Below are 23,487 nucleotides of genomic sequence, written 5' to 3' on the forward strand. Positions count from 1 at the left end.
GGTTTTTCCATAGGTGAGAAATGGAAGCTCCAGGAGGCAATGTGTACAAAATCACAGGGAGATGGCAGGTCTGGTGGCTATGCCCCATTTCCTCTGCTCACCTGGATAACTTCATTTTATTTTAAAGTCATCATGAAAAATCTTCCAGGTGGATATGCTGTGATGGTTTCATATTGATTCAGAGAAGTTTAATAAACTTGCTTCAAGTCACACAGTTAATAAGGATTAGAACCCAGCTTTGAATAGCCTCACACCCAGAGCTCCCTTGAGCTGCTCTCCTTGTATACACTGTTCCTGAGTGACCTGCCATCTGGATAGGCAGCTTTATGATAAAGAATTAGCGTGGTTTGCTTTGCTTGTTTGTTTTTATTAATTTGTGTGTGTGTGTGTGTGTGTGTGTGCGAGAGAGAGAGAGAGAGAGAGAGAGAGAGAGAGAGAGAGAGAGAGAGAGTTTGAGGTTTGAGACAGGGTCTCACTTTGGAGCCCATGCTGCCCTCAAACTCTCCATCCTTCTGCCTCAGCCTCCTCAGTGCTGTGTTTACAGGTGTATGCCACCACACCCCACTGATTTTAAGACATGTATGTATTTAAATTCTTCCCTCTCTCTTTGAAATAGCTCCAGGTTTTCTAAAGGCATTTTTCCTTTGAAAAATATTACATCCTAGCACTTGTGTTTGTTTTGCTTACCTGTGGACAAAAGCCTTATAGACAATTGCAAAAAATACATTCTCTTGCAAGCCAGAATTCATTGTTCAGGGTGCGTTTTGATACATATGATAGAAAATTATGAAAAAGTAAAGCCCCATCCATTTTTCAAGGTCTTTTCAGGTTGGCATATTTTCAAAAAGAAAGACTTAACTTGTCACTCAGCTCTCACTTTGCATGTATCATGACAGACTTCGTAGGGGAAACAGCCTAATTCTAGGAACTGGTAATAGAACCTGAGGTTTGTCACCTTCCCAGCTGTGTTTCAAATCCCACTTGGGTGTTTGCTTGGGGCCCATGTCCTGGTGCATCCTTGACCCATGAAGAACTGAGCCACTGGGCTGTGGCCATCTCAGTAGACAGATGCTCACGTCACAAAGATCAGGGGCCAGAGTAGAGAAGAATCTTTAGAGGGATGGCCTCTCCCTCTTTCAAGATATTTCTGCATCAGGGATGATACAATGACAGCAGAAATAATAGCAACAAACATTCATTGAACACTTAGCTGTAATTCTCTTCACTGCTGGTGTTGCTATTGTTAACACATTACTTAAGCCATTTAACCATCAAGATATCTGATATATAGCCATTATTCTTGCAATAAAGTCCAGGTTAGACATCAGATGGTGGAGGCAAAGAGGCCTAGATGGGGGCTAGTGGAGTGGCTCAAGCAGTAAGACCACCTGCCTAGTAAGCGTGAGGTCCTGAGTTCAAACCCCAGTGCTGCCAAAACAAACAAAACAAAAAAGAAAGAGAACTAGAGAGTTCTGGGTGACTTTTACTGTCACCTTTTGCTGGTCATGTGAGTCTGGGAAGCTACTTAAATTTACTTGGTTTCATTTTCCTCATCCATAAAAGGGAGACAATAACATCGTTTGTCTGTAGAGTTGTTGGGAGTTTTAAATAGGACCAGGTGCTGGGGAAATCATATTAGCTCTGCCACCTCTCTCTCTCTCTCTCTCTTTCATAATTTTTTTTTTGAGACAGGATCTCACTATGTAACCCGGCCTCATCCTATTGCCTCAGCCTTCTGAGAACTGGGATTGCAGGCCTGTCACCATCCCCAGCTCCATTGCCACTTCTTATCCTTTAAGAAAAGCTGGCATTTTTTTTTCCTGATCAAATAATGGAGGAATTAAAAGTTGGACAGTGACCTTTAACAAGAGCTATGATAGGAACCCATGGCTCTTAACATCTAAAAATCTGTTTCTTTCTTTTTTTCAAAGGCCCGCTGCTCTCTGCTTATACCCTGTAATAACCTAAAGAATTCTGAGCTTTCCATTAGTGATGATGTGGAAGGAAAAAGAAAAAAGTGAAAGAATCTCTGGAAACAAGCTAAGATGTGTTGCCCATGAACCAGGAATGGTGCACAGATATCTTTCCTGGCAGATTTTAGCTTGGCAATGGTTTGCATGGTGGTGATGGCAACATACAGAGGTTTGGCTTTTATTCGTACCTTCGGTTTAGTACCAAACATATTTTCTCAACAGCAAGATCCAACAGACGGAAAAACTGCTCAGACCTGTGCTTGACATGGTTCATGAGATCCTGTTGGGTGGTAGGGAGGGAGGAGAAATAAAGTATTTGCTACCACAGCCATTCATGTCTGAGAGAAGAGGGCAGCATAGATCTTTTCTGTGAGTTAGGCCTTGAACTAGGACAAGAAATCACTGAAAAATGAATATTCAGTAAGGAATGTTGACAGCCTGGCTTTCTGAAGAGTTGAGCTTTAAGGAAATACTGGAAAATAGAAAAAAAAAATTGAGCTTGTTTACCTGGCTCTAAGATCTGGTGCTCCTTTTACCTTCCCATACACTTCTTACACACATCTCTGAGAGCTAACTCTGTGCCAAGCCCTGATCTGCAAACCAGAGGACATGGGGTCATCGATGTGACATAGTGTGCCTTCTCTCAAGACAGGCAATGAACAAATGATCTCACCAACAATTGTTGTGATAGATGCCAACAAGGAAAGGACTCAAACACGGAGGGAGAAGAGTGAGTACAGGGCACTGTACCCTAGGCTAGGGGTTCAGGAGCTGCCTCTGAGGAAGTGATATTTGAACCATGACATCAAGAATAAGCAGAAATTAGCCAAGAGAAGAGTGGGGTGGTGGGGATGTGGGTGTGGAAGCCTAGCGTTTTTGAAAAACAAGGAAATGACCAGTGTGACTGAAGCACAAAATGCAAAGGGGAGAATGAGGTGATGTGAGCTGGCAGTGTGGGAAGGAGCCAGGGTTGGCCTACTTTGTCCTTTTGGTATGAGCAAGTTCAGGTCCTATGTGCCCAGATCACGGAGGCAGGAGAGGCAGGCCTTCTTACCTGTCATGGGGCCACAGGAGCTCATGGATCTCGATGGAGGGTTCCTTTAGTTCAGCTGAGGTTCCCTCTGGAGCTTTGTAGAGGGCCTTCAGGGTCTCTTCTCACCACCTCTGGGACTGCATGGCTTTTTTTCTAGTAACTCAGCTGTCCCCAAGCACTGAGACCAGTGCTGCCCTTGCTCAGAGATTTCAGAAGGCTTGGTTCAGTTACCTGGGTGATGTGACTTCCTTTTCTTGCAGCCAGCATCATCTGTGCTCTTGAGACTGAATTAAAGAAAGCGAGTTTCCCTGGGTGCAGTGCCTCACACCTGTCATCCCAGCTATGTGGGAGGCATAAATAGGAGGTTGGTGGTCCAGGCCAGCCCAGACAAAAACATGAGATCCTATTAAAAAAATAACTAGAGCAAAAAGGCCCGGGAGTGTGGATCAAGTGGTGAAGCACCTGCCTAGCAAGCAAGGCTCTGAGTTCAAACCCTAATACAGTCCCCACCCCACCCTCCAAAAAAAAGAAAGAGAGAGAGAGAGAGAGAGAGAGAGAGAGAGAGAGAAACCAAGTCTCCACTTCCACCCCAGCCCCAATAACCGGTTCCCTCTCTCATTATCATTCTTCATAGTGAGAATAGCTACATCCAACTAAATTCAATCTGTGACTGTGGCAGCTCAGTGTCAAGTTCTCAGGTGTACAGAGGTGAGCAAAACTAGGCAGGACCTGGCTCTAGAGCAGCTTCCTGTTACCTGCACTAAAGCACCTTACCAATGACCTTACCAAGTTCCTCTCATAAGGTAAGGAATATTGTTAGTACCCATTTTAGAGATAAGGAAGCTAAGTCAAAGAGAGGTTAAACAATGGGCCCAAGGCCACCCTTCTGATTGGTGGCAGAGCTGTGATTTCAACCTCTCTGATCCCAAAGCCTAAGTTCTTAACCTGTATTCTGTGTTCCCTCCACTCATCTTTCTCTGTGAATTTCTAGAATGTTCTGAGACTGTGATTCTTCTCCACCTGGGGCCTTGTCTTGTGGGTGGAATCCTGCTCTAAACCCCCTCACTCTTCCAAGGCACCAGCTCACTTTCCTGTTCTCACACATTCTCTGGTGTTCCTCTCTGTCCCAGTCATCTGTTGGCCTAGTTTCTTCCTGTCACCATATATTTCCCCAGTATTGTGTACTCTTCAGAACTGGAGTTTCGCCTACCATCCGAGGCTTAGCCCATTGCTCGAAGGGGCAGGTTTGTTTCTTTTCTAGAGCCCTCAACTCTTCTCAGCCATTCTGCTTGCCCTTTGATTTCCAGCTGGGTGATAGAGTGCAGAGTAGGAGTTGTGGTCACCCGATGTGTTACTGAAAAACCTGAAGTTCTCCTAAGCCTTGTGACTTTGAGGAAGTATTTCTCAAACAGGATGGCACCATCTTTAGAAGATGTTTGCTTATGTGGGTGCTTCTGGTTGTCACAAGGATTGCAGGGGTGTGGGGTGGAGACGAGGAAGTATCTGACATCCTACTCGCTTTGGGAGTCAGTATGGGATATGACTGTGGGGCAAAGGACTGTCTTGTGACTCCAAGATTTGAAATGTCCTACAGACATTTGTACAGGTGAAAAACTTATTTTTCATTTTCTTAACCTAGGTCTCAACTCTTGTTTTATTTTTTCATATAAACACAAACATCAAAACAAAACAAACAGTTGGGCACCAGTGGCTCATGCCTATAATCCTAGCTACTCAGGAGGCAGAGATCAGGAGGGTTGCCTTGGAAGCCAGCCCTAAGCAAATAGTTCTCAAGACCCTATCTCAAAAAACCTATCACACACACACACACACACACACACACACACACACACACACAAAACAAAACAAAACAAAACAAAACAGCTGGCGGAGTAAGAGTGCCTGCCTGACAATCATGATTTCAAATCCCAGTGCTGCCAACAAACAAACAAACAAACAAACCTTACAACATCAGGTTTCTCAGGAAAGTTACCACCATGCCAATGGGAGGAATTTTCTGGGACTTTTCTAGGGCTTGTCTGCCATTTTGGAAAATGATGTCATTAATGGCAACACTCTTCTTGGGATCTGAGTCACACAATTCTATTAGTCTTTTCTTGCAGTTGTTTTGTTCACAAGGATCTTATGGAAGCCCATAGAACCATTATTTTAAAATAGCCAATGGAAAGTGAAAGGATCAACACTGTTTAGTTAAATATCTCACTCTTCTGAAATCCAGATGTGTTCATCAAAAGTAGACAGCAAACGTCTCACTACTTGACCACCTTCTTGTTTAGTTTCAGTTGTGCTTGAACATTTTCCTATTGAAATACATACTGGACTGTAAAATATTTTCTTAGATGATAGTTAGGACTCTATTGATTTTGAGAATATACGTGTTTAGGTACATTAACTATGGATTTCAATTCAGGACAGTGAAGGCAATATTTCAAAACCATTTGTTTTAAGAAATGGGGGCCATGACAGAACTAAGAACTATAGTCTTTAAGGAAATGAAAATAATTTTTTTTGGTGGTACTGGGGTTTGAACTCAGGACCTCATACTTGCTAAGCAGGCACTCTACCACATGAGCCACTCTGCCAGCCCAAGAACGATTTTTTGTGTGGGTACCAGAATTTACACATCAAAACAAATGGTAGTCTTATCAAAAGCCTCCTTGATCATCAAGGATTCATTTAACTAATAGTTGTTGCTCCAAATATTTTGATATCCTTCTCTTGGAACTATTTTCAGAGGCCACTAATCACTTTGCTACTAATCACTTAAGAACTTTCTAGGGTTCTGCTCATTGCAGAAAATTTTAAGTATTGAGAAGTCTTCAGTTTTCTGACTTTTTAAAAAATTTATTTATTTGTTTTTATTACATTTTGAATTAGTATACATTAATAATACAATGAGATTTCATTGTGATAATTCCATACACGTGTGCAGCGTACTTTGGACAAGTTCATGCCTCCATTATATTCTGGTCCCACCTCCCCACGTTTGGTGGAGACCTCAGTTTTTTGAGCAAGTTCTTGTGACCCCGGTGGGTGATCAAGATGAATGCTGGAGGATCTTCTTGGTCAACGAACAGTGAATGCTTAGGACAGGGATTGCGTTTTATTCATCTTTACTTTTCCATCCCCAGCACTTAGTAGGACATAATAGGTTCTCTATGTGATTTGAATGGAATTTGTGTAATGTGACCTTGGTGCAAGAAACCAAGGTCATACTGAAGCAGAAAGTGAACCCTCCTTGCCTAGGTGTTAGTAAAAATATTTAAGAGATGGCGTGGCCTAGACACAGTCCAATCGGAGTGGATGCTGGTTGGGCCAACCAGTAAATCTACACCCATCCCCTTAGGAATTTCTGCTTCTCACAGGTTAATTATTGGGGACAATGGTGGATTATGAAAGTTCTTTTCTTCCATAGCAAACAGTATCCGCTATTTGCTAAGTGTATCCATTGGGATGAGGAGAGGGAGCGTGTTTATGAGGAATCAGAGCTATTTTAATGCATTTATTCAATTTATAAAAATGAGGATATATCAACACCATTCCAAAACATGCTCTTTTTCACTTGTGTGTCACAGCCCTAATGGAGGCTGACAATTTGTGATCAAGTGTTTTGGATATCTTGGCTCTGCAGGAAATTCCAATGCAAGAATTGCTAGAGGGGTTTTGAAGAAACAGCTACATTACCACGGGGGCAGTTTTTTTTTATTTTCAGTACTGGAGTTTGAACTCAGTGCCTACACCTTGAGCCACTCCACTGGTGCTTTTTTGTGATTGGTTTTTTTTTCAAGATAGGGTCTCATGAACTATTTGCCTGGGCTGGCTTTGAACTGCAGTCCTCCTGATCTCTGCTTCCTGAGTAGCTAGGATTACAGGTGTGAGCCACTGGTGCCAGCACCATGAGGGCAGTTTTAATGAGAAAATATGCCTGCCGATATATGGGTTCTTATGGATATTTTTCCACCTCTTTTGAGACAGACTGGAGCTTTGGATTTGCTGGATCTGAATTCAAGTTCCAGTGAGGAAGCAGTGCTTATATTCTAGCGTATTAACTCTGAACAAGGAAACAAGGCCAACATCAATTACACCTGAGGTCAGTGTTCTGAAGGTTATAAACAGTATGCAGGCTTAGGGACCAAGAAGTGAAGGCTACTTTACTTATTTTTGTTGTTTTTGTTTTAGTCTGTTTTGAGATAGGGTCTCACTATGTAGCTCAGTCAGGCATTGAGCTTAGTGTGTAGCCCAGGCTAACCTCAAACTCTTAATCCTTTTGAGTGCTGGGATTATAGTCATGCACCACTACACCTGGCTTGAAGTCCATTTTTTTTTTTCAGTACTGGGGTTTGAACTCTGCCTACATCTTGAGCCACTCCACCAGCCCTTTTGGCAATGGGTATTTACAAGATAGGGTCTTGTGAGCTGTTTGCCCAGGCTGGCTTCGAACTGTCATCCTTCTGAGTAGCTAGGATTACAGGTGTGAGCCATTGGTGCCCATCTTGAAGTCCACTTTAGATAGAAGGTGACTGAGGAGGTGACTCCTGAATCCAGACCTGAGATAGTACAAAGGCCCTGGGATAGGAAAGTTTGGAGTGTTTGAGAAACCACACATAGCATGAGAGCTTAGTCGCCTACATGGTGAGATCAGAAAGGCAGGCAGGACTAGACCTTGGTGAATGTTACAGTCCATGATAAAGGGTTCAGATTTTATTCTAAGGTGAGTGACTTACTCTGATTTAGCTTTCAAGGACCATTCTGGATACTTTGTGGAGAATGAATCAGAAGAAGACAAAGGTCAAAGCATGGGGATGAGTGAGCAGCTCTTTCCATTGAGAGGATGACTGCTGGATGATGATGAGGACGGCTATAGGGAAAAGGCAGAAGTAAATGAAGTGCAAAGGGAGTGACTCAGGGGTGTGTGTGTGTGTGTGTGACAGAGACAGAGAGAGAGAGGAAGAGGAAGAGAGGGAGAGCAGGAGCACATGCGTAAGGCAAGAAAGGAATCATGGAATCACAATGCCTGGGATTTGGGTCTGAGTAGCTGAATTGTAGTGCTTTTTATAGAAATAGGGAAGGCGGGCAAAGAATAAGTTTGATAGGCAGAGGAGTCAGGGAAGTGAGAGTTTCTTTTTGGTGGAATTCCTTTTGAAATGCCTATTTGACACTCAAATAGGGAATCAAGAGGACAGCGGTCCTTCTAGGGATGATCTTGAGATGTAAATTTTAGAGTAATATATAGGTTCATTTGAATCTATAGGAGCTGGAGATGGGTGTGTAGCTTGGTGGTTGAGCTCTTGCCTAGCATGCATGTGGCCCAATCACCAGCACTGCGAAAAACAAAACAAAATAAAAATGTATCTATAAATACAAATATAGAGATACATTTAAACCCACAGGCGCTGACATTGGAATTTGGCTATATCTCCCAGTTTTTAAACACTTTTTTTTTTTTTTTTTGCAAAGCTTCTGAGTGATGGGAAAAAGGACCTAAAGAAAGGGAGGAGAGAGAAGGAAAGGGGTGGGGGGAATGAGAGAGAGAGAGAGAGAGATTGAGAGAAATTTGAATTTTACTCATAGGCTACGTCTTACAACAAAACATTTTTGGTGTTTGTGATACTTCTTAGCAGGTACACGTTTGTGAGCTGTGGGACACGCATGCCACCTGCTGGTTATTTCTTAGCATTTTACAACATGCCCTTCAGGGTGATACAGATGGTCTCCAACTTAGAATGGTTTAATTAATTTAGGATTTTTTTTTTTAACCTCACAATGCTGTGAGAGTGATACACATCCAGTAGAAACTGTACTCTGAATTCCAATCTCTTCTTGGGGAGTAAAGCTACTCCCTGGCAATGCTGCACTGTGGCACTGAGCCACAGCTGCCATGGTCAGGAAGGAAACAGCTGAGACCCTCCAGTGCACTGGCTTGCTCAGCAGGATGTGCAGTAGGGCAGGTGTGTTCAATGCATTTTCAACTTATGATAGTTTCAAGTCATGACCGGTTTATGGGGACATAACCCCTATCATAAATCAAAGAGCATCTGTGTGCATTTCCATGGGAATATCATACAAATAAAGGTCAGGTTTGCTTCTCCCAGTAGCTTAGTCTCACTAGGAGGAGCTGCCCTGGGAGTGGCAGAATAGTGGGAAAAACTTGATTTTCAAGTAGAGTGAGAGCTAGGTTTGAATTCCATCTTTGTTTAAGCAAAATGGTAAGTTTCCTAGCCTCACCCTCTAGAGGATCATGTCCAAAAAACTCTATGGATGATGGAAAGGTTCTATATCTGCAATGTCCACTCTGGTAGCCACTAGTCACATGTGGCTGAGGAACACCTGAAATGTGGCTATTGTGACTAACTGACCAAGTTTTAATTTTATAATTGTTCTAAATTTAAGTTTAAATAACCACCTATGGCCAGGCACTGGTGGCTCATGCCTGTAATCCTAGCAACTTGGGAGGCTGAGATCAGGAGAACTGAGGTTCCAGGCAAGCCTGGGAAAATAGTTCATAAGACCCCCATCTCCAAAATTAGCCAGAGCAAAATGGGCTGGAGGTGTGACTCAAGCAGTAGAGCGCCTGCTTTGCAAGTGTAAAGCCCTGAGTTCAAACCCCAGTTGCATGGGGGTGGAAAAATAGATACCTATGGCTAGTGGCTCCTGTATAGGACATGGTTCTAAAACCTCAGTTCTTCAACTGTACAGTGGAGGTAACAACACCTACTTACAGTTTTAAGCCAGCTGATTGAGACAATTTGGAGAAACCTCTAACACCATATATAACTTATAACAGCCAAGAAATATGCATTTGGATACACACCCAGGGGAATCATTAGAACATTCCACCCACACCTCTCCACCTATCACTAAAGTTTTCATTAATCTTCTGCTGTGAATTCAAAAGGAAAACCAGGGAATATGCATTAGCACCACAAGTCTGGTTCTTTTAAAAAAAAAAACATTCCGTTTGGAATGAATCAGGCAGTGTGGTGTTTTGTATTCCCCCTTCTTTCTGAGATGGGAGACTGTATCAGCTTATGGTGAGGACGTCATCCCAGTCAATGAATAATCAGAGGCAAAGCCAAGCAGATGATATATCTTGGCCTGCATTCTGTGAAGCCACCCACCAAGCAAAGTTGACTAAATCTGCTCAGGCTTAGCATATTTTTCAGGGTAATTGGTTGCAGTCTTCTCAGACTCTTTGATTGGCTAACTTTATCCTGGGTCTATTCCAAGATAACGAAACACAGAGAAGTAAGTTTCTGATCTCAGTTTAAGTTTCAGGGAGGGGACGATAGAATTAGCTCTGACAATGCTGGGAGCAAGAAATGTTTGTATGTGCTCCTCCATCCTGAACGCTGACAACATCTGGGCTTCTGTACTTTCCCCAGATGGCTTCCTTCTCCTTGGAGAGGGCTACAGGTGACTCGGAGAGAACAACACAAAACGCCAGGTAATTAAACTCATTATGGCTTATTGATGCAGGTGGCAAGCACTTGAAATCATGGCGTTCAGAAGTTGTGAGGATAAACAAGAGGCACACTGAAGAAATGGTGAACTGTGTGGATTCAGAGTCAGAAGATTAAGGGCTAACTTCTAGCTTCTCCATCTACCCCTGGTGTGACCTAGAGCAGACTTTAAGGTCCCTAAGCCTCTGTCTTCTTGTCAGTTAAGTGGATGGGGTGCTGCCTTCCTCACCTGATTGTTGTGAGGAGAAATGAGATAAAGCCCACAAGGCACGGTGCCTGGTATGTCATAAGGACTCCGAAAAGAGTGTTAGTGTCATGTCACCCCTTCTGTAGAATGGTATAGCTACGTTTCTGACAGAGATGAAAATCCTTGATAGAGCCTTGTTGTGTTCCCTAATGTTATAGATTGCACTGTGCCTCCATCCCCAATTCATGTCAAAGTTCTAAACCCAATATGTGTGTGTGTGTGTGTGTGTGTGGTACTAGGGATTGAACTCAAGGAAATACAAGTATTTCTCATAAAAATGGTATTTATATTAACATATAATGGGTTTTTTATGGTGGGAGTGAGGTTTGAACTTGGGGCTTTGTGCTTACAAAGCAGGCACTTTGCCCTTGAGCCACACCTTCAGTCCATTTTGCTGTGGTTATTTTGGAGGTGAGGTCTTGGGAAGTATTTGCCCAGGCTGGACTTGAACCACAATCCTCTCAATTTCAGTCTTCTAACTAAATAGGGTTACAGGCATGAGCTGCCAGCACCTGGCTGAGTTTTAATATGTAATATTTTTGTTATTTGTTTTTTTGAGACAGAGTCTCACCATCTAGCCCAGGCTGGCCTTGAACTCAAAATCTTCCTGCCTCAACCTCCTACGTGCTGGGATTTTAGAAATGTATCACCCTGTTGGACTTGCCACTATTTTTTTAAACTTCTAATTTAATATCTAGTATGGTGAATATCAGTAAAAATAATACATATAGACAAATGCTTGGGTGAGGGTAGCAATAAAATTTAACAGTATAGAGTCCTGAGACCAAAACATTTTGAGAACACTGGGGTAGACTATAAGTCGGAATTCTTTTGAATGTAAGAGACAAACTCAATCCAACAATCATGAGCCAATGCTTTTCTCCGTCTCTCGGGCCTTCTCTTCTCGGTCCTGGCTTCATGCCAGCCACGTGCTTGATTCAGCCGCTCCAGGTCTCCATCCTATTAGCTCGGCAAGCCCAGCGCATCTTTCTAGTGCCTGGGTAGACTTTCACTGGCCTGGATCCTACCATGTTTCCATCTGTAAGTCATTCACTAGGACTCTGATTGGCCAAGGCTCAGTCTTCCATTCATCTCTGGAAATGTGCATCGTGTGGTTGTGTGCAATTTAAAACACTTTTTTAGTATATGATAGTTGTGTAGGGGGATATATTACGAAATTGACATATACACTTGCAATATATCTTAGTTGGATCTGCCTCCTCCATCTTTCTACCTTTACCCCTCTCCCCCTTAGAACAGTTTCAACAGGTGCAATTTTGAAGAAAACGTGGACTAAGAGGGGTGCCTTATTAGAGAAAAGTCAGCATGCTTTTCCTATGAGAGGGAAAGCGGATGATTTCAGATGATAGACAATATAGTCATGGACTATGTAACATCTCAGTAAACAACGGAACTTATAAGACAGTGATCTCAGTCCGGGCTGGTGGTGTTAACAGTGGTACAGTGTTTGCTAGTATATGTGCAAGGCCCTGGGTTTGATCCCAGAACACAGAACAAAACGATGGTGGTCTTATAAGATCGTGATATCATAGCTGTCGCAACACTGCGTGCAATGCATTTCTCATGGTTGTAATGAAGCTGGTGTAAACAAGCCTACTGCTGCCAGTTATGTAAACATATAGAAACACAGTTGTGCACAGAACATAAGACATGATAGCTAGTATATTTCATAAAAATATTTTCGAATACTACTATATCACTAATTTATGTACTTACTATACTTTCCATGTCTTTTTTCTCCTCCTCTTCGGGACAGGATCTGTGGAGCCCAGGCTGACCTTGAACTTATGATCCTCTACCTTTAGCCTCTCGAGTGCTGGGATTACAAGCATGCACAACCATGCCTGGTTTACGGTTATTTTAGAGTGTACTCCTTCTACTTATAAAAATGTGTTAGCTGTAAAATAGTAGCTGTGTTGTGCTGGCAGCAGCCTCAGACATCTCATGCTTACTATGTCTCTTGATTTCATTAAGAGGCCGAGTTGAGTGATTGGTCTATAACATTTAGGTCTGCTTAAGTGCTCTGTATTATGTTCACACAACAATGAACACATTGTGGCGTGTTCTCAGAACATTCACCTTTCACAAAATGGCACATAACTGCACTTGTAATGACGGCAGCAAAATAAATGCACAAAAGAAAAGAAATCCAGATGGGGAAGGTAGCCCAGCCCAACAGTATCCCTAGTGGGGACATCTGAGTCGCTAAATAGGAGCTCTTGTGTCTGCTCCTCTTTTCTTTCCTCCTTCCTCTTCAGAGCCCAGGTCTGAAGTAGCTGTTGGGTGCAGTTTCAGGAAGGCTTCTTCAACAGCCCTGCTTCGGGAACATTGGAAACTTGGCACGTAACACAGTCCAAGTTAACACTCTCCCCATCGTGTCCTCAGGGGTGGGAGGAAGGAGGCTTTTCTCATCTTTGGAGCAATTTTGGGCCAAACATCTGTTTTTGCTTTACCAATCTCAGCATCTGGGCAAAGGATGAGGATGAAGAGTCATCTTCCAGGTTGCGATGCCACATGGGTACCTCCCTGGCTGGCAGTGCGTGGCAGAGAGATGATTGAAAGTCTGCCCGGGATCCCAGACTTCTAGAAAGAGAAAGGAAGAGGGCCCCAGCCAGAGCTGGAGGAGCAGGCATGGGAAGGAAACAGAAAGCTGCTGTCCATCGTCTCAGGGAATGTGATTTGGGCTGCCTGGCCTGAGTCTTGTTCCCCTCCATCTCTCCATCCTGCTTTCTCTTTAGGCAATGTTCTTCTCGACTCTTCTCCTGGTGTTGACGTTTCCTCATCTCCAGGTCAGTCTAGGATTTCTCTAGAAACCATAGGAGAAGTCCTTTTTCTGAGACCCACTCAGAGAAGTGCCCTGGGCTGAGAGCCCCAGCTCACTTCCATTCCACCTGGCCTCACCTGTGTGTCTTGGAATCAGCTCTCCTGAAGGACCCTAAGATGTGTTAGTGCCTGGAGACTTTGAAGCTTGTTCTTTCCAGGTTCCTGTTGCCCGGGCTTTCATGGAGAGGGTAAATTCAACTATGATATATTATAAGAACTTTTATAAATGTTACAATGTACCCCCAGTACAACAATAATGTGATAATTTAAAAAACCTAAAACTAAAAGCAAATCCACAAACAGGCGGTCTTTTTAGTCAGAGCTGCTTTTCCCTTTGCTCTGAAGGCATTCAGTATGTATCTTTAATTTGAACTGTAATTACTTGTCTCCCTATGACACCATGAATACTCTTGAGGTCAAGAATAGTGTCATATTAATATTGTACTCTGCCCATCCCACCTAGCATGTACTAGACACTCAATAAATATCTTCTAAATGGACAAAAAGAATTTATGTTTTGATTCCACAATCCTGCACAGTTTTCCAGATCCTAGAGCCTAATTACACAAGTCACCTGCATCCCTACGTTCTTCTGGGCCTCTGAAAAGTGACTGAATTACACTAGAACACAGGAATCTATCTCTTTAATATTGCTACTGGCATAGATAGGATGAGGCCAGGAGGAACAGAAGCCTCCAGTTTTTGAATACTTAATGCTTGACATGGTGGCTTCCTCATACCTCTCAAGCAGCATTATGACATAGTGCTATTAGTGGGCTCACCTTCCAGATAAGGGAACGAAGGCCCAGGGAAGTTAGCTGACTGGCACGAGAGAACATGGGTAGTTTTGCATTGGAAATATGATTCAAGCCATAGTCTGCTGTCCAGTGTCCACAGTCTTGACCATCATACAAACTGTTTCTGATTATTCCTCCTAATCTCCCTACGAGGTGCTTTAAAGAGAATTCAAGCATCAGATGGAGGTAGAAAGAGGAGAGTTGGCCTCTGTATTAATTAAGGAAATACTAGCTAAACCCCCAATTTCAGTGGCTTAATACAATAATAATTACAGCCGTTGGCTAGACATGGTTGGTTCATGCCCTTAATCCCAGCTATTTGGGAAGCAGAGGTAGGAGGATTGAGGTCTGAGTTTGGCTCAGGCACAAGCACACAACCAAATCTGAAAGCAAGCTAAAAGCAAAAGGACTGGAGTGTGGTTCAAGAGGTAGAGCGCTTGCCTAGCAAGTATGAGGCCCTGTGTTCAATCCCCAGTACTGCCAAAAAACCAAAAACCAAAACAAAAATTATAGCTGTCCCAGTTAACCATGTGGGATTGGTCCAGAACCACCCCCACAGGTAACTAAAATTCAAGGCAGCTCAAGTCTTATAAACAATGATGTGATGTATTTCCATATAACCCACACATATCCTCCTGTATACTGTTGATTACTTTATATACCTAACACAGTGTAATGCTACATAAATAGTTGCCATACTGTTTGGTTAGGAAATAATGAGGAGAAAAATCACCTACACATTCAGAACCATGCAATATTTTTCAAATATTTTGGGTTAAATATGCTGGCATGGAACCTATGAATACCAAGAGATGACTGCATTTCCTCCTCAGGTAGCAATCTGATGCAGGTGCTCCTGGTGGCTTTCCTTCACGTGGTGATTCAGAGGCCCAGGTTTGCCTCATGGCTCCATCATCTCATGGGGCCTTGGAGAGAGAAGAAATGCTCCACCTTCTTCTTAATATGCACTTGCACAGATCTGAAGATACTGGAAAATGAATCCCCTCTCTATAGCATCAACTGTGTGCCATGAAAGGAGGAGCATAAAAAGTTTGGTGACATCTCTAGCAATAAAGGAAATGCAAATTAAAACCACGCTAAGATTCCACCTCACCCCTGTTAGAATAGCCATCATCAGCAACACCACCAACAACAGGTGTTGGCGAGTATGTGGGGAAAAAGGAACCCTCTTACACTGTTGGTGGGAATGTAAACTAGTACAACCACTCTGGAAAAAAGTTTGGAGGCTACTTAAAAAGCTAAACATTGATCTACCATTTGATCCAGCAATACCACTCTTGGGGTTATACCCAAAAGACTGTGACACAGGTTACTCCAGAGGCACCTACACACCCATGTTTATTGCGGCACTATTCACAATAGCCAAGTTATGGAAACAGCCAAGATGCCCCACCACTGACGAATGGACCAAGAAAATGTGGTATCTATACACAATGGAATTTTATGCAGCCATGAAGAAGAACGAAATGTTATCATTCGCTGGTAAATGAATGGAATTGCAGAACATCATTCTGAGTGAGGTTAGCCTGTCCCAAAAGACCAAAAATCGTATGTTCTCCTTCATATGTGGACATTAGATCAAGGGCAAACACAACAAGGGGATAGGTCTTTGAGCACATGATAAAAGCGAGAGCACACAAGGGAGGGGTGAGGATAGGTAATAGACCTAAAAAATTAGCTAGCATTTGTTGCCCTTAACGCAGAGAAACTAGAGCAGATACCTTAAAAGCAACTGAGGCCAATAGGAAAAGGGGACCAGGAACTAGAGAAAAGGTTAGATCAAAAAGAATTAACCTAGAAGGTAACACACACGTGCAGGAAATTAATGTGAGTCAACTCCCTGTATAGCTATCCTTATCTCAACCAGCAAAAACCCTTGTTCCTTCCTATTATTGCTTATACTCTCTCAACAACAAAATTAGAAATAAGGGCAAAATAGTTTCTGCTGGGTATCAAGGGGGTGGGGGGGAGAGGGAGGGGGCGGAGTGGGTGGTAAGGGAGGGGGTGGGGGCAGGGGGAGAAATGACCCAAGCCTTGTATGCACATATGAATAACAAAAGAAAAAAAAAGTTTGGTGAAAAATTAGTTAGCTCTGTCCTAGCTTAGTGATTTTTTTTTTTTTTTGTAGTACTGGGGCTTGAACTCAGGGCCTACACCTTGAGCCACTCCACCAGCCCTTTTTTGTGATGGGGTTTTTCAAGACAGGGTCTGGTGAACTATGTGCCCAGGCTGACTTCGAACCACGATCCTTCTAAGCCACTGGCACCCAGCCCTAGCTTAGTGATCTTAAGTTCTCCCTATCCCATAAATTCTAAGGTGTTGTAACTTGGTTTATCTGGCATATGTGGGGATTTGATGAAGACTTGAGATCTTTTCCAGTACGGCTGCATTCTCGTGCTAAATGATGAAGACGGAAAATGTTGGTTGTAGGCCTGATGATCTTAGAACCTGAAAACTGAAAGCGTCTGAATCTTTTTTGTCGTGTTCTAGTCAGTGTGGCTTACTGCAGTATTCCATTGGGAGGGCGAGGGGGTCCAGGCACAGAAACCTCACTTGGGCTCCATCGCTCATGCAGAGAGGAACTCAAAGATGTGGCTTTTATGTAATGTTTAGAAATAAGCATCTGAGAAGTGTGGAAACATGCCGTCCTGATTTGCTCAGCCCCATGGGTAAATGCTGGCATCATCACCATCTGCCGAATGTGGAAGTTGTTCAAAACTGAGTCACCTGGCACTGAAATCCATTTCTGCACAGCCTTCCCCACCCTCACTTAGTATCAACAAGCAGTCTATGCTTCTTGTACATTCTAAGAGGTCTAAGAGAACATGAGTTCCCCCAAGTGGCATTTGGTTATTCATCTTCCAGTGCACAGGCATCAATTTCCTGAAACCTTCCTGGTAGATTTGCTTTTCAAGGATACTCACTCATGTTGCATGGACAAATACGACATTAGTTTTGAGTTCATACATGCAAGGGCTGGATCCCTTGGGTCAATTTCTCATTTCGTCTGTATTATTTCTTTGACAGCTGGTGACTTAACTGGTGAGAAATGCGATAGATCAGTGTGACTGTATCTGTTCCGTAGGAAAACATGCTCGCCTTTGCCCCAGTAAAGAACCCCAAACTGGACACATTGGGAAACCCCTTTGAACATCAGCTGAAATATTCATAATGAGAGACAGGACTGTAAAAGAGATACAGTGCATGTGTGTGGGGGGAGGTGCTTATGGGAGTGGGGAGGGTGAATGAAGGAGACTAAGGTAGGGGATATGGTAGATGGACTTCATATACTTATATGAACTAGAACAAAGAAACCTCTTGCAATTGCTTTAAGTGGGGCAGGGAGAAGATTGAGGGGGAGAGATGTTGGGGGCGATCTAACCAATGTACAATATAAGCCGATTTGGGATTATCACAGTGAGTCCCCTGTACAACAAATATATCCTAATAAAAAAAACTTAAAAAAAAAAAGAATTCCCAACCTCTTCATACATTTTTGGGCAATGTTCATTGCTTTTCTAGTTGAACTACTTGAATCCTTTGCAATCCTGTCACTTAAATACTGAAGTATAAGGATAACTGCTATGAACACATCTTATGTTAGATGGTAGGATTGATGAAAGAGGGGAAGAAAAAAGGTGTTTCTACCTAAGGAAATATCTTCATGTCAAAATAAGGAAGAAACACTGATAACTAATAGACTGATTCTGCAACATCACGTGGTCATAGCCATAAGGAAAGTATATGTATTGTTTCCCAAACATTATATATTTTTAATGTATAATAAAAATATAAAAATTCCTAAGATTCTCTTTTATTGCAGACATCTAATAATAGCACCTCGAGCTAGGCTTCTAAAAAATAAAAATTAGGAATTTTTTTACCAGTTTTTCATAAAAATAATGAGAATCCATTTAAAGTGGTGAGTTTAACATCTGAGTTCAGACATAAAAATGTTTATAGAAAGTAAATTTAAGTTAAAAGGCGCCAAAGAGGAAGTGGCATGTACATATCGATGACTGCTGTGAAAAATTATATCTAGTTACGTTAAGGAGGAGAGAAAAACAAGACATGAGTTGCTTTTGAGAACTATGGGATTGTTTTTCTACTTATTGAGGCCAATAATAATTAGTTTGATAAATTAAGTTATGAAGTGAAGTGTTGGACTAGTGGGGTTTTTTAAGCTCTGACCCAGATGGCTAAGGGTAAGGACACGGTTAGAGGGAGAATGAGCAGGGCTCTGGGGGTCTGCTATCTGCTTTAACTAAATAATTGAGTTTTTTTTTTCTTCAGAACTGGGCACTGAACTCAGGATCTTGTGCTTATTAGGTAGGCGCTCTACAGCTTGTGCCATTCCATCAGCCCAATAACTGGCCTTTATCTGAAAGTGGAGACACAAGGTAAGGATTCAGAATGCCTTCATTTGAATGCCGCCTTCCACAGTCACTGGCAATATGACTTTGGGTATCTCTCTGACCCTTAGTATCCTCCTTTGCAAAATGGAGAACGCAAGAAAAGCTTCCTTGTAAGACGGCAGTCGGGAGGCAATGAGCCAAACATGGTGAAGTTCATAGAATAGCACCAGGCAAGTAGTCTCCTACTTATAAAGGAGAATGTTAAAATTCTTCCACGTGATGGATGCGTGTGAACGAGGGGCATCACAGCCGAAAGGACTTATGAAACATGAGACATGGGCATGTTTGTTTAAGATCATTTCTATCTTGCCTGCCATGTTGACATACATCTACAGATGCATGAGAGTCAGAGGCAAGAGGATCACTTGAGTTCAGGGGTTCAGAACCAGTCTGGGCAACATGGCAAGACCCTGTCTCCCCCAGCTGCGAAAAAAAAACAAGACAGACCAACTGGGCTTGGTGGAGCCACCAGAAATCCCAGCACTCAGGAGACTGAAGCACGAGGATTGCCAAATTGGAGGCCATACTGGACTACATAGCAAGATCCTGTCTCAAAAAAATAAATAAGGCTGGCAAAGTGGCTCAAGTGTTAGAGTGCCTGCCTAGCAAGTGTAGGGTTTAGCTCCGTGGTAAAGTGCATGCCTAGCATGTGAGAGCCCATGGGTTCCAGCCCTGCAAAACGAACAAACAAACAAAATACCACTCTGCACCCTATACATATGTACAATTATTACGTGTCAATCAAAAATCTAAATTTTTAGTGGGAGACAAATTGTATGTGACCCGATTGCTGTGAACCAGGAATGCTCACTGGATAGTAAATTCTCCACTTCTCTCCCAGATCCTTTTAGATTCTGCTCTACACCTTGAGAGTCTGGTATGGAAAAACCAAATCATCTGGGTCCTCTAGTCCTCTAATTTCCTATTAGACAATAGTAGGCACCAGCAGGAGGCTGGAAGATAGAAAAAGAAGGAAAGGTCCAGACATTTCTTCCTCCTGCTTCCACCTTGACTTGGTCTGGATTTGGCAGTGGGTATCCATCTGACAAATCTGTCTGTCCTTCAGCCTCCTTAGGACAGCTCTTCATGGTGCTAACTCTCAACCAGACTCAGATAAAATCTGAGATAGTAATGACTGCTCACTGCAGTTATTAGTTCCTGGCCACCTCTTCATCCACTGCTGTATCCTATAACCCTGCCCATACTTCTTTAAGTACTCACTAAAGTGTCTTAAGATCCCAGCTGAGGTGAGCATGGCGGCTCACACCTGTAATCCTACTCGGGAGGCTGAGGTAGAAGGATTGTCAATGCCAGGCTAGTCTTGACTACATAGTAACATCCTGTCTCAAAAGAACCTAAATAAATAAGTAAATAACAAAAATCCCATCTTATGATTCCAACCATATGATATTCTGTAAAAGGCAAAACTATGGCAATTGCACAACAACCAGGGCTAGGGACATAGCTCTGTGGTATAATGCTTGCCTAGCATGTTTAAGGCCCTGTATTCCTGTTCCAGCACCTCAAAAATGTTATACAAAGATCAGGAGTAGGGAGAAAGAAAGAATGGATAGGTGGAGCACAGGTAGGTTTTAGGGCAGTGGGATGATTCTGTATGGTATTACGATGGTGGATTGTAATACCTCATCCATCTGTCCAAACCCATGAAATGCACAACGCTGAGAGTGAGCCCTAATTATACTGTGGCCCCTGGGTGAGAATGAGGTGTCCATGGTGGTTTGTCGATTTTAGCAACTCTAACATCGTGGTAGTGGATGCCGACCATGAGGGAGGATGAGCCTGTATGTGTCAGGGCAGGTGGTATATCAGAAGTCTCTGTCCTTCACTCAGTCTTGCCATTAAAAATGCTCTGAAATAGCCTATTAAATTTCAAAAATTCCTATTGTGTGCGCTGTGGTGTACGCCAAGCAACAAGGGCATCAGAGCAATGATGGCGCTGAAGAAGCCACACCTAGCTGACACAAACAAGACACCAATTTCTGTGTCACCCAGCACGAGATTTGGCTGTGAAGGACAGAGCCCCCAAACACGGGTGGCTTGAACAGCAGCAGAAACGATTTCACTCTCATGTAAAAAATCGTCTGTGCTCCCCTGAAGAACGCGGAGATGGCGAGAACATTGCCTCACTTGGTCCTCATGGAGAGGATTAAGTGAGCAAATGCATGAACTTCTTAGGACAGTGCCAAGGTGCGATCAATCTGCCATTGCTGTGATCACTGCCGTCCTCGTGCCTCACCTCCTCCCGCCAGCCTGCCCCACTCATTCTTTTGATTCTTATTCGGAAAAGTATGTCCTTGGGTAACCCAGGTTTTGATTTTTTTTTTTAATTTTTGCTAACTCTCTTGGTAGCTGTTGTTAGAAAATGGAGTCACTGAGCAACCAGGAAGAGATTAGTGGAAAGATGGATGGTGAAGGAGCAATCCAAGGCTTGGACTTCTGGCTTTAACAAGTGGATAAGCACTTGGATAGATGCTTTGCAGGACCTAGCATTTCCCTAGATTATTTCCCCATGTCTATTGCTTTTTACTTCATTTTTAAATTGTTTATTCATTTATTCATATGTGCATACATTGTTTGGGCCATCCCTCCCCCTTGCCGCCCGCTGCCTCCCTCTCCCTGCTTTTTATTTCATTTATTTGACAGTACTGGTGTTTGAACTCAGGGACTCATGCTTGCTAGGTAGGTGCTCTACCAGTTGAGCTACTCTGCCAGCCCTGTTTTTTGTTCAGTAGTTTCAAGATAGGATCTCTTGAACTATTTGCCCAGGTTGGCTTCAACCTGCAATCCTCCTGGGCTCTACCTCCTGTACAAAACCCAGAATTATAGGTGTGAGCCACTCACCCAGGGCTTGTTGTTTGCTTTATTTTTTAATTAATTTCTTTATTATTTTTAAATCAATTTTTATTAGGATATATTCATTATACAGGGGGATTCATAGTGCACATTATTTACTTTGTCCCCATCGTCTCTCCCCCTCAGCCCCCTTCCCACCCCACTTAAAGCAATTGTAAGAGGTTTTTAGTTCTGTTTCATATAGTTATTTGAAGTCCCTCAACCATATACCCTCACCTTAATCTCCTTCCTGCACCCTCCACCTCCCACCTACTGTTTATCTTAAATGATAATACCATTTAGTACTGACAAGTTTAAACCTGGTTCCATTTTTCAGTGAGGTGATATGCATCCAATAGATGTATGCAGAGGGGTGATATGGAGAGACACTTCTCCCCCTCCTCCTAATCCTCGTCCCCCGCCCCAGTTCTCCTCCACTTCCTTTTTGAAACAGAGTTTCATTATGTCGCCCAAGTTTGTTTTTAACTCCTGAGCTCAAGCAATCCTCCTGTCTCAGTCTCCTGAGTAACTGGGACTACAGGTGCATGCCACACACAGGCAACACACCTGGTGTCATTGCCTCTTTTATCTTTCACCATTTTCTTTTTTTTAAATTTCTTTTTCATTTTTCTTTAATGTCTCCTTTTTCCATTATTTTCTTGTCCTGCAGTTTGGTTTAAGTTATGGCATAACCATGCAGTGTTCGATCAGCACGTGTGTACTTTCATCTCTCTAGCAGGTCCTTAGATTTGGTGGCATGGATATAGGGCAGGCATACAGGTTCCTGTTTATTGACTGCATGTCATCCTTTCCTTTCTCACTGGAGATTGCACACTGGAATGGATGTCTTTCAGATGCCCTTATTACAGGGAGAACCAGAAGTCCACAGAGTTTTTTGTTGTTGTTTTTGTTTTTTGTGGTACTGGGGATTGAACGCAGGGCCTCAGACTTGCTAGACAATCACTCCACCACTCTGATGTGTATGTAGAAAAGTGTATGTTTGTGTGGTTGAGTATTTCTTTTAGAACGTGATTTTTTTTGGGAATATCAGAGTTAGATTCAGTGGTTCACACCTGTAATCCCAGCTATGTAAAAGGCTGAGGCAGGAGGATGGCAAGTTGGAGACCAGCCTGGGCTACATAGTGAAACCCTGTCTTGAAATTTAATTAATTAAAGCTAATAAAAAATAAATTGGGCATTGGGCATGCAGTTACCTTGCCATGCATGTTGCCTGCCTTCATGTTGGTTGTATACAGAAATCTAAGATCTAAAATATTCATTATTAGATTTTTTTTGTTTTGGTTTTTTGAAACAAGGTCTTGCTATATAGCTCAGGCTAGCCTGGAAGTCACTCTGAGCCCAGGCTGGCCTCAAACTCAAGATTCTCCTGCCTTAGCCTCTCAAGTGCTGGGATTGTAGATGTATACCATCACACCCAATTCCATAACTAGAAAATACTACATCACTGATGTCCAGAATCCATGTTCACTGACAAGAAGTCTGGTGCCAGTGTGAGCCTCTGTGTTTTGTAGGTAAGATATTATCTTTCTGGTAGCAAAGATTGTGGGTATTCAAAATTATTTTTAATTGTACATATTTATGGGATACAGTGCCACAATTCAACATGCGCACACAGTGTGAAAATACTGTATTGTGAAATACTTTTGAAAAGTTGTTTTCTGTACCCTTAGAGTCCTGAATGCTCAACAGTATGCCTCCACTTATTAAGTGTCTTTATTTTATTTGTTCTGGGGATTGACGCCAGGACCTCCTGGTGGCTAGGCAACCACAGTGCCACCGAGCTACACCCCAGCTCCGTTACC

At 42.8% G+C, this 23,487-nt stretch overlaps 1 non-coding gene across 1 annotated transcript; it reads left to right on the forward strand.

Annotated features, from left to right (window-relative positions):
- Nucleotides 1-663: 663 nt before the first annotated feature.
- On the forward strand, nt 664-786 carry LOC141413238 (small nucleolar RNA SNORA40). Its single transcript, XR_012438036.1, has one exon. It is a non-coding gene; the product is annotated as a small nucleolar RNA SNORA40 (small nucleolar RNA).
- Nucleotides 787-23,487: the final 22,701 nt, after the last annotated feature.

This window comes from Castor canadensis, chromosome 10 (assembly GCF_047511655.1).
Source record: "Castor canadensis chromosome 10, mCasCan1.hap1v2, whole genome shotgun sequence".
Classification (NCBI taxonomy): Eukaryota; Metazoa; Chordata; class Mammalia; order Rodentia; family Castoridae; genus Castor; species Castor canadensis.